This window comes from Syzygium oleosum, unplaced genomic scaffold, assembly GCF_021117445.2.
Source record: "Syzygium oleosum isolate NSW1041296 unplaced genomic scaffold, Sole_v2.1 Sole_v2.31, whole genome shotgun sequence".
NCBI lineage: Eukaryota > Viridiplantae > Streptophyta > Magnoliopsida > Myrtales > Myrtaceae > Syzygium > Syzygium oleosum.
The window spans coordinates 2,856,566-2,867,965 of record NW_026607515.1 but is presented as its reverse complement, the minus strand read 5'-3'; the positions used below and the strand labels follow the sequence as shown (position 1 = coordinate 2,867,965).

Below are 11,400 nucleotides of genomic sequence, written 5' to 3'. Positions count from 1 at the left end.
TTGATAAGATAATCACCAAGCATGAAATAGGCATCAAAGCACAAAGATAAGCACAAAATATTCCAGTCAATCCAAATTTGGTAACAAATAAAACCGGCAAATCGTATCCTACAGCCTTGACTCCTGGATCTTTGCAGCCACCTCAGCAACAATGAGCTTAGTGAGAAGCAGCCCTCCTATCAAAGAAGCCGCCATGAGAGTCGCGAAAACTGCGCCCCAGCTCTCTGTAGAGATTTAGCCTGTTAACAACGGCCCGAGCGCAGCCCCAATGGAGCCCGTTCCATTTATGATTGCCGTCACCGTGGTGAGTGCTCGCGAGTTCCCTTTCAGAGTACTGTGTGTCCCCAAGTCCGCCGAGACAGCCGTCGTTATTAGAGCATTAGGCCCGTTCACAAACATGCCAGCGATGAACATGAGTGTGATGTTTACGGGTAAGGAAACATGTCCATAGCATCCGTATAGAAAGAGCGCCGGAATGGCTAAGTACATGAAGCTCGCTGCTGTTATGGCCCTAGCGTCTAGGCGGTCGGATATGTAACCGGCCAGGATCCCCCCGATGACTCCTCCGACATCAAACAGTGTAGACAAGTCTCCTGCTGTTTCGCTGGACAAGTACTCTCCATCTATAGCTGCGAAATGACGATAGGCACGTGAAAAACAGCATAACACAGTTCTTGGATAGTAAACAAGGATGTGAAAAAGAGAGCTTTTGATGGTATTATGATGCATTTTACACTAAACGAATTCCATAAAGCACAATCCATGACGAAATCACTCTTGAAAGTTGCCCCGCAAGCAGATTAAACCATCACAATCGGAATATTACCGGTGTCGCTGATGTAGTAAGGCAGCCAATATAGGAATGTGTACGCAACCAATTTGGCAAAGAAGAGGCAAAAAGCGAAAAACGCCACCCCGGAATCTTCCACGCTTCTATGAACCCCACAGCAGCTTTCTCCTTATTCTCCGGATCAGAGCTTAACAAAGGTTCTCTTACTTCCTCTCCATTTTTCTTGGGCGCGTTCAGGTCTTCGTTTCTATCAGCTCCAACAGATTCAGGACTGACGGGCAGAAATAAGAAGACCGCTAAGCCCGTGAATGCAATTATGAGACCGGGCACAACAAAGGACCAACCCCATCCATAGCTCAACATAGCAGAAGCAACCAAAGAGCCCATTATACTACCAACAGATGTGTGAGCATTCCATATACCCATGATGAGCCCTCTCTTACTCTTGCCGAACCAGTTAACAACTACGGCAACAACCGGAGACCACCCGGTTGATTGGAACAAACCAGCAACCATTTGCATAACGAGAAAGTAGTAGAAATTATGTATGTTTGCCCAGTAACCAACACCAAAGAGTGAAGTAAACAGACCAGTTCCAATCATCCCCACCATTAGGAAAATCCTCAGATTCGTTCTATCACCCAAATGGCCAGAGCAGTACGTTCCCACGGCATACACGGAGAGGAAAGCCACGTCGAGGTCGCTGAGCAATTCCGTGCCGTCTGATCCATCAAATGGGGCCCAACCACCGTCGCTACCCAGTGGTCCGTGAAGGAAACAGATTCCTAAACATAATACAAAAATTGCGGAAAAACGTGCCCATTCTATACTTGAATCACTGATCGTTCGAAGTATATCACGTAAACGAACATACCTCTTTGCCACAGATTAAATGCACTTATCGCAGCCTCGAGAGAGAGAACAATCCTTAGATTGTTGAACAAAGTTCCTTCTTCTTTGTCCTTTAGTGAGAATAAGTTTTCTGATGATGAAAATGCAACCCACACACACTCTTACGTGTGTTCTCACTTTTGTTTCTAGACAATAACTGCCCATCATGGGCGGCCCATCTTCACAAAGAAAATCCATCATCTCCCACTCGCACATGGTGGGCTAAACATTAACTCTCTCTTCTTTGCAATATTCATACTAGCAAATAATCCGTGCGACCAGCATACTTCGAGAGCTCGTTGCGATGCATATGTTAGGAATACATAGCAGCTCAAAATTGGGTACAACGTTTTCCGAGTAGATATAGTATGTAGTCCCCTAGATCAATCAGTCATATTTATATCCCCTTTGATCTCTTTTAGTATCCCGTATATTGTATTCACAACTATGATTTACTTAAAATCATAATTGGTCGACCTGTGAATACAAACATAGAATGTGACATCATAATAAATTGATATTCCTCTTTCCTTCAATCTCTCTATTTCAGTCCAGCTCGCTTTTCTAGAAATGCCCCATTAGATCGAATCATTCATGACCATTGGCAACATCCTAAGATAGCGAACACTGAATAGAAACTTTGAGAATAAGTTAGAGTCATGAGGGCACTAAATGAGGAACTCATATTCTCAAGAGTCTCACACGGCATAAAGTTGAGATCAAAAACTTTTTCCACTCTTATCGGTCGTCTTATGCATACGTAGTATGAAATATGTATTACGGTATTAACTCCTTTCCCGTGGAGCGTATGTCTTTACATTCAATACCGTACAGATGATAGTTCAGACATACCTAATGTCTAAACTTGAGTTCACGTATCTACTCCTCTAAAGAATCCATTAGAACTCACATCTGGCATCAAAGACAGATAAAGTAAAATATGTGGGTTATTTTACTTTCGGACATAGTAAATGTTATGTCCTCATCTTGGCACTTAGCTAAGGCAACATTTTTATTTTAAGCTTGAGCTCTCGATTATCACCTAGATAATAAGCCTAAAAATTGTCTCATCTCTATTTATCGCACAGTAAATAGAGGCGATTACCCGTGTAAGTGGGCTAATCTCATCTGTCAGACATACTTTCTCGATATAATGCACTAAGCATTAAGATGCATAAATATTAAATAAATTCATAGGCATTAATAATGAGAGAGCAACTTCATTAAATGTGAACACTCAGGGAAAAATACAATATTCAGTACATCACTTTCTACGCAGTCCCAGAGATTTTACATGACTATAGAAAACATCTCTTGGAATTGGCTTCGTCATAAGATCTGCTATCATTCTATGCGTAGATATGTACTGCAAGTTCACATCTTTTCGTGCAACCATACCCTTGACAAAGTTATACTTGGTATCTATATGTTTGGTCTTGCCATGATATTTCGGATCCTTGGTGTATGCTATCGCTGCTTGACTATCACTATTGACTAACAATGAGTTTTCAGCATTCTTAGCAATACCTAAATGATCCAAAAATCTCTTAAGCCAAACACCTTCTTGTACTGCTCCTGACAACGCCACGAACTCAGCTTCCATCGTGGACAATGCTATACATGTTTGTTTCTTACTGCTCCAAGATATGGCGCCATTATTCAGTAAGTAAACAAAACCAGAGGTAGATTTCCTTTCATCTAAATCTCCTCCCCAATCAGCATCTGATTAGCCTTCAAGTCGCAGAACCTTGCTTTGATACCAATGAAGGAAACAGATTCCTAAACATAATACAAAAATTGCAGAAAAACGTGCCCATTCTATACTTGAATCACTGATCGTTCGAAGTATATCACGTAAACGAACATACCTCTTTGCCACAGATTAAATGCACTTATCGCAGCCTCGAGAGAGAGAACAATCCTTAGATTGTTAACACGTTTCATTTGTTCCTTCTCTTGTGGAGTCTTAGGACACAACCTATGGCTCAATCCTTCACCTTTTGCAATAGGAGTATCCATGGGTTTACAGTCTTGCATACAAAATCGTTCAAGAACTTTATTTATATAAGTCTCTTGCGAAAGAGACAATAATCTCTTGGAACGATCTCTTGAAATCTTAACTCCAAGAATATATACAGCCTCACCCATATCTTTCATCTCAAAATTAGACGATAACCAACTCTTAATAGTATTAACCAACTCCATATTGCTTCCGGCAATCAGTATATCATCAACATATAATGATAAAATCACAAATTGATCTTTGGATCTTTTGATATACACGCAATGATCTTCATCAATCATTGTAAAATCAAACGCCACTATGGCATTATGAAAACGTATATACCATTGTCTCGAAGACTGCTTAAGGCCATATATCGATCTTAGAAGTCGACATACTTTTTGTTCTTGGCCTTTCACAACGAAGCCAACTGGCTGCTTCATGTAAATTTCTTCTTCTAATTCTCCATTTAAAAAAGCAGTCTTTACATCCATTTGATGTAATTCAAGATCCATGCTTGTCACTATTGCCAGAATAAGGCGAATTGAGGTAAATCTCACTACAGGAGAGAAAGTTTCTTCATAATCAATTCCTTCCTGTTGATTATACCTTTTCGCCACTAGGCGAGCCTTATATCTTTCTATTGAGCCATCGGATTTGCGTTTTATTTTGAGAACCCATTTATTCCCAATAGCTTTGCGTCCTTCTGGAAGATCAACCAGTTCCCAAACATGGTTTGACTTCATTGACTCCATTTCTTCTTTCATTGCAATCATCCATTTTTCTTTGTTAGGGCAATTTAGAGCCTCATTTACATTCGTCGGCTCGTCTTCATCTTGTGGAGCGATCATGAAAGTTTCCCCTTCAATGTCAAAACGTCGTCGGGGAATACTTTTGCGACTTGTTCGCCGTATGGGAGATTGTACACGTGGTATATCATTCTCCATTATGCTCCCACTTGGATTAGATAATGACGGAATCGTCTCATCAAAAGGTTGCAATTGAGATTGAGTCGAATTCAATTCCTCACTTCTCACATTGCTTCCACTTGGACGAACTTTATCGATTTCACTATCAGGATCCAAGGTTTCAAATAGTGAGTAGTTCTCACCTATTTCGCCCTTCTTAGGAAACTCATTTTCTAAGAATGTGACATCTCGTGATTCAAATTCAGTTATACTCCCACTTTCTTGCTCACCTATAAATACATATCCTTTTGAGGTTTCCGAATACCTTATGAAGATACTCTTCTTACCTCTAGGACCTAATTTCCCATACTTATGAGAAGATTCATGTGTATAAGCGGCACGACCCCAAGGTTTCAGAAAACTCAAAATGGGTTTTCTACTTGTCCATAACTCATACGGAGTGGAAATAACTGATTTAGAAGGCACACGGTTAAGTATGTAGGCAACAGTTAATAAAGCGTCACCCCAAAAGGTGATTGGTAAGTTAGCCTGCGCCATCATGGACCTAACCATTTCTAGTAGGGTTCTATTTCTCCTTTCCGCAACACCATTTTGTTGAGGAGTATAGGGAATAGACAACTGTCTTTCTATTCCCTTTTCATCACACAAATTTTTGAACTCATCAGATAGATATTCTCGACCTCGATCGGATCTCAATGCTTTTATTTTCTTATCTAATTGATTTTCCACCAAGTTCATAAATATCTTGAAGCAACTAAAAGCTTCAGATTTATGAGAAATCAAATAGACATATCCGAATCGAGTATAATCATCAATAAATGTGATAAAATAAACAGCCCCATGTCTAGCCCTCACATTCATTGGACCACAAATGTCAGAATGGATTAACTGCAAAGGAAATTCAGCTCTTGTTCCTTTTCCAAATGGTTTCCTTGTTGTTTTCCCAGCTAGGCAGTGTTCACAAGTGGGCAAATCGACTTTTTCAATATTGCCCATTAAGCCTTCTTTGGCTAATCTATTCATTCGTTGTTGGCCTATATGGCCAAGCCTAGCATGCCATACGTTCACATCATTATCACACGAAGTAGAAGACGTGAAATGGGAATAACAAACATTGATATTTACAGAATCAACATCCAGTACAATAAAATCATCTAGAAAATAACCACAACCATAATAACTCGTACCTAAATACAAGTCTACACCATTGTTATGGAAGTTCAAATTAAAACCAAGTCGAATCAACACTAAAACAGACACTAAGTTCCGACGAATTTCCGGAGCATATAATACATCATGTAGGAACAAAATGCGTCCACCACGCATAATTAACTGGCAGGTGCCAATTCCTTTAACCTCAGCTCTGGAGTTGTTCCCTACATAAATCCATTTAGTTTCCATTGGAACTCGTTGGAATTCTACGAAGGCTTCTCTATCCTTCGCTACATGGTCTGTTGCTCCCGAATCTACAGTCCACAAAAGATTTGATTCAGTTAGAAATATAGAACTTGATACATAAACAAAGTTCTCAATAATACAAGATGAGTTAACCTTCTTTGGCTCATGACAATCGCGAGCAAAGTGGCCTTTCTTGCTATAGTTGTAGCACTTCACTCTTGACATCTTTTTCTCATGAGGACGCTTTCCTCTTTGGTATTGTTCATCTCTTGGTTTCTTCCCCGAAGAACTCGCTCTCTTACCTCTCCACCTTCTGAACGAATCAGGATGCTTGCGCTTAGAGCTCGAAGGCCCTTGTGAGCTAGAACCTGCATAGTAAATGTCAATTACCGGCTTATCCGCCAGGAGGCGGTCCTCCTCTAGCTCTAAGTGGCGCACTGCATCTTCAAAGGTTTTGATGTTCTCATTGTGTGTTAGGTGCAACTTCATATGCTCCCAACTTTGAGGCAAAGAACGAATCACTGCTTGCACTTGCTGCTCATCAGTCAGAACATGGCCAGCATCCTTCAGCTCATTAATCATGTTTGACATTTTCCTTAAATGTTGTTTCGTGGACTGACCATGTGGCTTCTTATATGAGTCAAATCTTATAGTGAGCTGTCTAAGCTTGGTTACAGATGTATGACCAAACCTTGCTGCCAATGCTTCCCACATCTCCTTAGCATTTTCAAAACGCCTAAACTCTCGCATGACATCATTTTCCATGCTACTCAGCAACGTGATGCGAGCAAGGGAGTTCATCCTTTTCTATACAGCAAATGCATCCTTATCTCTCTTATGTTGTGCAGTGTTTCCGTCTTCAGGCTCTACCATAACCAGGTTAAGAGCTTCAAGAGCCTCTTGCTCTTCCAGCACATATTGAATTTTCATATGCCAAATTTCATAATTATCACCATTGAGCTTCTCTCCTTTGTTCAGTTCAGCAACTATATTCTTTGATGCTGAAGCCATGGTATCTGAACATTTCAGACATATACGCACGAATTATTAATGCCACTCATTTATGCATCAATTTTACACAAACTGATTATATTAATGAATAATTTCACATAGGCTTTAGATTCGAAAGTTCACTATGTTCCCAATCATCATCAAAAACCTAATGTGAAATTACCGTTAATGTAATCATTAAGGTAAATTTACGTTCTTTAAAGTTACTAAAACTTTCAGAACTCCCACTCAACCAGATAATATTAATAAGACAGATATTATGATATAATAGCACCATAAACTATTCATAACAGAAAATATCCGTCAACATCTATTCATTTTAGAACTATTTACATGAGGAACAAATCCATCATAGGAAATAAACATAAACACCAACATAAAAAGAACCATCCACCCAAGATATTTAACACCAACCTATAGTGAACATATCCATAAGAGCTTACAAAAAATAGATAAACACAATCAGGTGGTGATCTTCTTACTATAAACCGGAAATGACTCATGAAAATCCTCAGAAAATTCTATTTTCTTTGGTATCCAAATGGAGGCACCCGGAAAACCCCTAAATTCGGGCAACGTATTGCGCCGAGACCGATTCAATGTAAGGGTTGACGTCCTCCTTGCCCCGACCCGTATGTACTCTATCATGAATTGCTCCACAATCATCTTATAGCTCGGACCTTCTAAGGCGTTCCAAACCCTATCAATCATTCTTCCCAACTCATCAGGAATGGTGCATTTGAGTGCTCCGACCATCACATACCCTGGCATTACAAAACCGTTCCAAATGATATTTTGTATCATTTGGTTGACCTTGATGATGTGTGTCATCATGTCATCATCAAGATCCCACCAAGAAAGAGCCACTTGATTCTTAGTTTCTCAAGCTTCTTCTTTGAGCCGCCGTTCTAGGGATAATAGGGGTTCGATATCTTCGTACCATTATTCCTGCAACAAATGCAGAAAAAATGAAAGGATTACTCATAATCCAAGGTACAACATTTCAAGAAACACATTCTACCCCTTCTGACCCTTTTTTTTTTTTTCGCCGGTCAACGCCGGTCAATGGTCAACGGGTCAAGTCTACGGGTCGGGTGGACTATCGGGTCAAGTCGGATCCGGGTCGGGTCGGGTCTGAGAAAACCCGGTTGGGCAACCGCATGGCTGACATCAGCGTGACGTCAGCCACACCGCACACGCCCTCATGGCGCGTGCGGTGCACGCGCGCTAGAGGAACCGCCACGCACGTGCCGGCAAGACCGCCACTTGCGGCGGCGCGTGTGGGCGCGTGCGGCTCCCCCCGGCGGAGTGCCACCCGTCATTTTGCTCGTATCGACGAGCACTACGACCCTATGCCTTCAAAAATAAAATTTATCGCACGGAATTTCGAAAAACGATCCCGAACAGTACGGTCGGTGTCGGTTTTCGTACCCGAGCGTTCGTCGGCGCTGTTTCACGAATTCCGGCCATCAATCCGAGTAATAAGCATATTAAACGATCAGGAAACAAGAACTCTTGCTCTGATACCAATAAAGGAAACAGATTCCTTAAATGTTGTTTCATGGACTGACCATGTGGCTTCTTATATGAGTCAAATTTTATAGTGAGTTGTCTAAGCTTGGTTACAGATGTATGACCAAACCTTGCTGCCAATGCTTCCCACATCTCCTTAGCATTTTCAAAAAGCCTAAACTCTCGCATGACATCATTTTCCATGCTACTCAGTAACGTGATGCGAGCAAGGGAGTTCTTCCTTTTCCATACAGCAAATGCATCCTTATCTCTCTTATGTTGTGCAATGTTTCCGTCTTCAGGCTCTACCATAACCAGGTTAAGAGCTTCAAGAGCCTCTTGCTCTTCCAGCACATATTGGATTTTCATATGCCAAATTTCATAATTATCACCATTGAGCTTCTCTCCTTTGTTCAGTTCAGCAACTATATTCTTTGATGCTGAAGCCATGGTATCTGAACATTTCAGACATATACGCACGAATTATTAATGCCACTCATTTATGAATCAATTTTACACAAACTGATTATATTAATGAATAATTTCACATAGGCTTTAGATTCGAAAGTTCACTAGATTCGAAAGTTCACTATGAATAATTACACAAACTGATTTTCCAAATGGTTTCCTTGTTGTTTTCCCAGCTAGACAGTGTTCACAAGTGTGCAAATCGACTTTTTCAATATTGCCCATTAAGCCTTCTTTGGCTAATCTATTCATTCGTTGTTGGCCTATATGGCCAAGCCTAGCAGTCCGGAAATATTTCTGCCTTCAGGAGGACTAACGAAATAGCCTCTCCTCCATGGCTGAAACTTCGAGCCTACCTCGGATGACGCGGGATCAAGAGTGCTCTTAGCAATGCTCGTGGTTTTCCTATTAACATTATAGCATGCATAGGCAAGGAATGTGACTATCAAGACGATACTTTGGTGCGTTCTGAAGGAAACGGGGCTTCTCTTAATGCATTCAACGAGCCGAATGCCTAGCGGCTTGCTGTAACCATCTGCTGCTGAAGACACTGAACCCATGTAGGAAATAGGATTGCTATGTAACTTTGATGGCCTCCTGAGGAAGCTGAACAGAAAGATAACGTTCCATTATAAACAACAGTGGCGATAAGGACACCTAAGTGCCATAACTTTGGTACCACGCACACTTGAGTGTCATAACTTTTTTTTTTCAACCATTTGAATGCGATAACTTATAAAAAATGGTTCACTCGAGTGTTGCAACTTTCAATTGATTATTAATTGCCATAACTATTTTAAAAATGTTCACTCAAGATAGCAGTTGTGGTGAATGTTATAAAAAAATTATGATACTTAAGTAATCACTCGAGTGATAGGAGAAAAAATTATGGCAATCAAGTGAGCGATAAAAAATTATGACTCTCAAATAGGCGTTTTACAAAAGTTATAGCATTGTGATGTGCTTTTTAATCGAAAATAGAATAACTGATGCCACAAGATCAAATGCTCCACGGATGCCACGACAACAAAAATCCTACATAATTTATTGGTTAATTGCACGCTATAAGGTCATAAAGCACGATGGCTACAAAGAGCAAAGCCCATTACTACAATTGAATAATTGAATATGCTTCTTGGATTCCGACAAAAAAAACTTAAAATATGCTTCTTGGAAACAAAGTTTCTGGATTGAAATCTTCACAAATGCCGGAATGTTTTGATCTTCATTCAATAGCTGTACGTACTGTTTCCAAGTACTTGTTGAGTTTTGGAATAAGAATACCACAAGTACTATAAGTGCCATAATTATTTTTCCGATCAATTAAATGTCATAACTTCTAAAAAATGTTTACTAAAGTGCTATAACTTTCAACCAATCACTTGAGTACCATAACTTTTTAAAAACGTTCACTAAGGTGTTCAAAATCCGACGTGGCATAGCACATTTATACTAAGTTTTTTTAAAAAGTCACGGCACTTAAGTGATCGATTGAAATCGACCAAAAAAAAGTGATCAATTGAAAAGTTATATGATGCTCAAGTGATCGGAAAAATAATTACGGCACTCAAGTGAACGTTGTACATGAAAAATGACGTTCAAGTGATCGAAAAAAAAGTCACGGCCCTCAAGTGAGCCGCACAAAAATTACAACACTTGTGGTGTCCCTGACTTTTCATTCACGTCTATCTTAGATAACAAGTCCCAAAAAAACAGAACAGCAACAAGTTAATTATCAATGGAGATGATCCTAGATGATCCATGGCTTACACAGAACTCTGAACTTTTAACAGAAAGAAAAACGATCATGCTGAATAAAAGTATACAAAAATCAAAGAGCCTTACGAGCAAAGCAAATTCCTTTCGACAGATTTTTTTTTTAATCGAAAGAAAATCGTACTCATCAAGAAATCCACACCATCACTCAAGATCAAGATATAACCGAAAAATTCAGCGACAGAATTTGACATTACTGTGGAGAACACAAAATTTAAGAAGAGGCATTGTCCAGAGGAGCAGCAGTCAATACCTCTTTGCTCGAACACTGTTATTTATTCTTGTCTTCCTCCTCTTAAAACCTCCGTTTCTCCCCCCGTTTTTCCTCCTCTGCTTTCCCTTCTAAGCGGGGAAACGAACTAGAGAGCTGTCAAATATCGATCCATTTACGGAACATTCTAAATCAGCCCGTGCAATTATAGCACGTGCTGTCCGAACTAGAACGAGTGGCGGAAAAACACTAGGAGAGGTAGATGAAGATTAAGGTGTTTGGATTGATTGGTAGGATATAGATTTGGTGGCCAGAGAATGGCCAGCATGCAATACAGAGATATCTGATGATAACGAAGGCTCATAGATAGGCTGTAGTGGTGACTGTTCACGAAGTACAAGCAGATGACACC

General features: G+C 40.2%; 1 pseudogene; it reads right to left on the bottom strand.

The window, feature by feature from the left end:
• Positions 1 to 11,301, bottom strand: LOC115667949 (putative glycerol-3-phosphate transporter 1; annotated as a pseudogene).
• Positions 11,302 to 11,400: the final 99 nt, after the last annotated feature.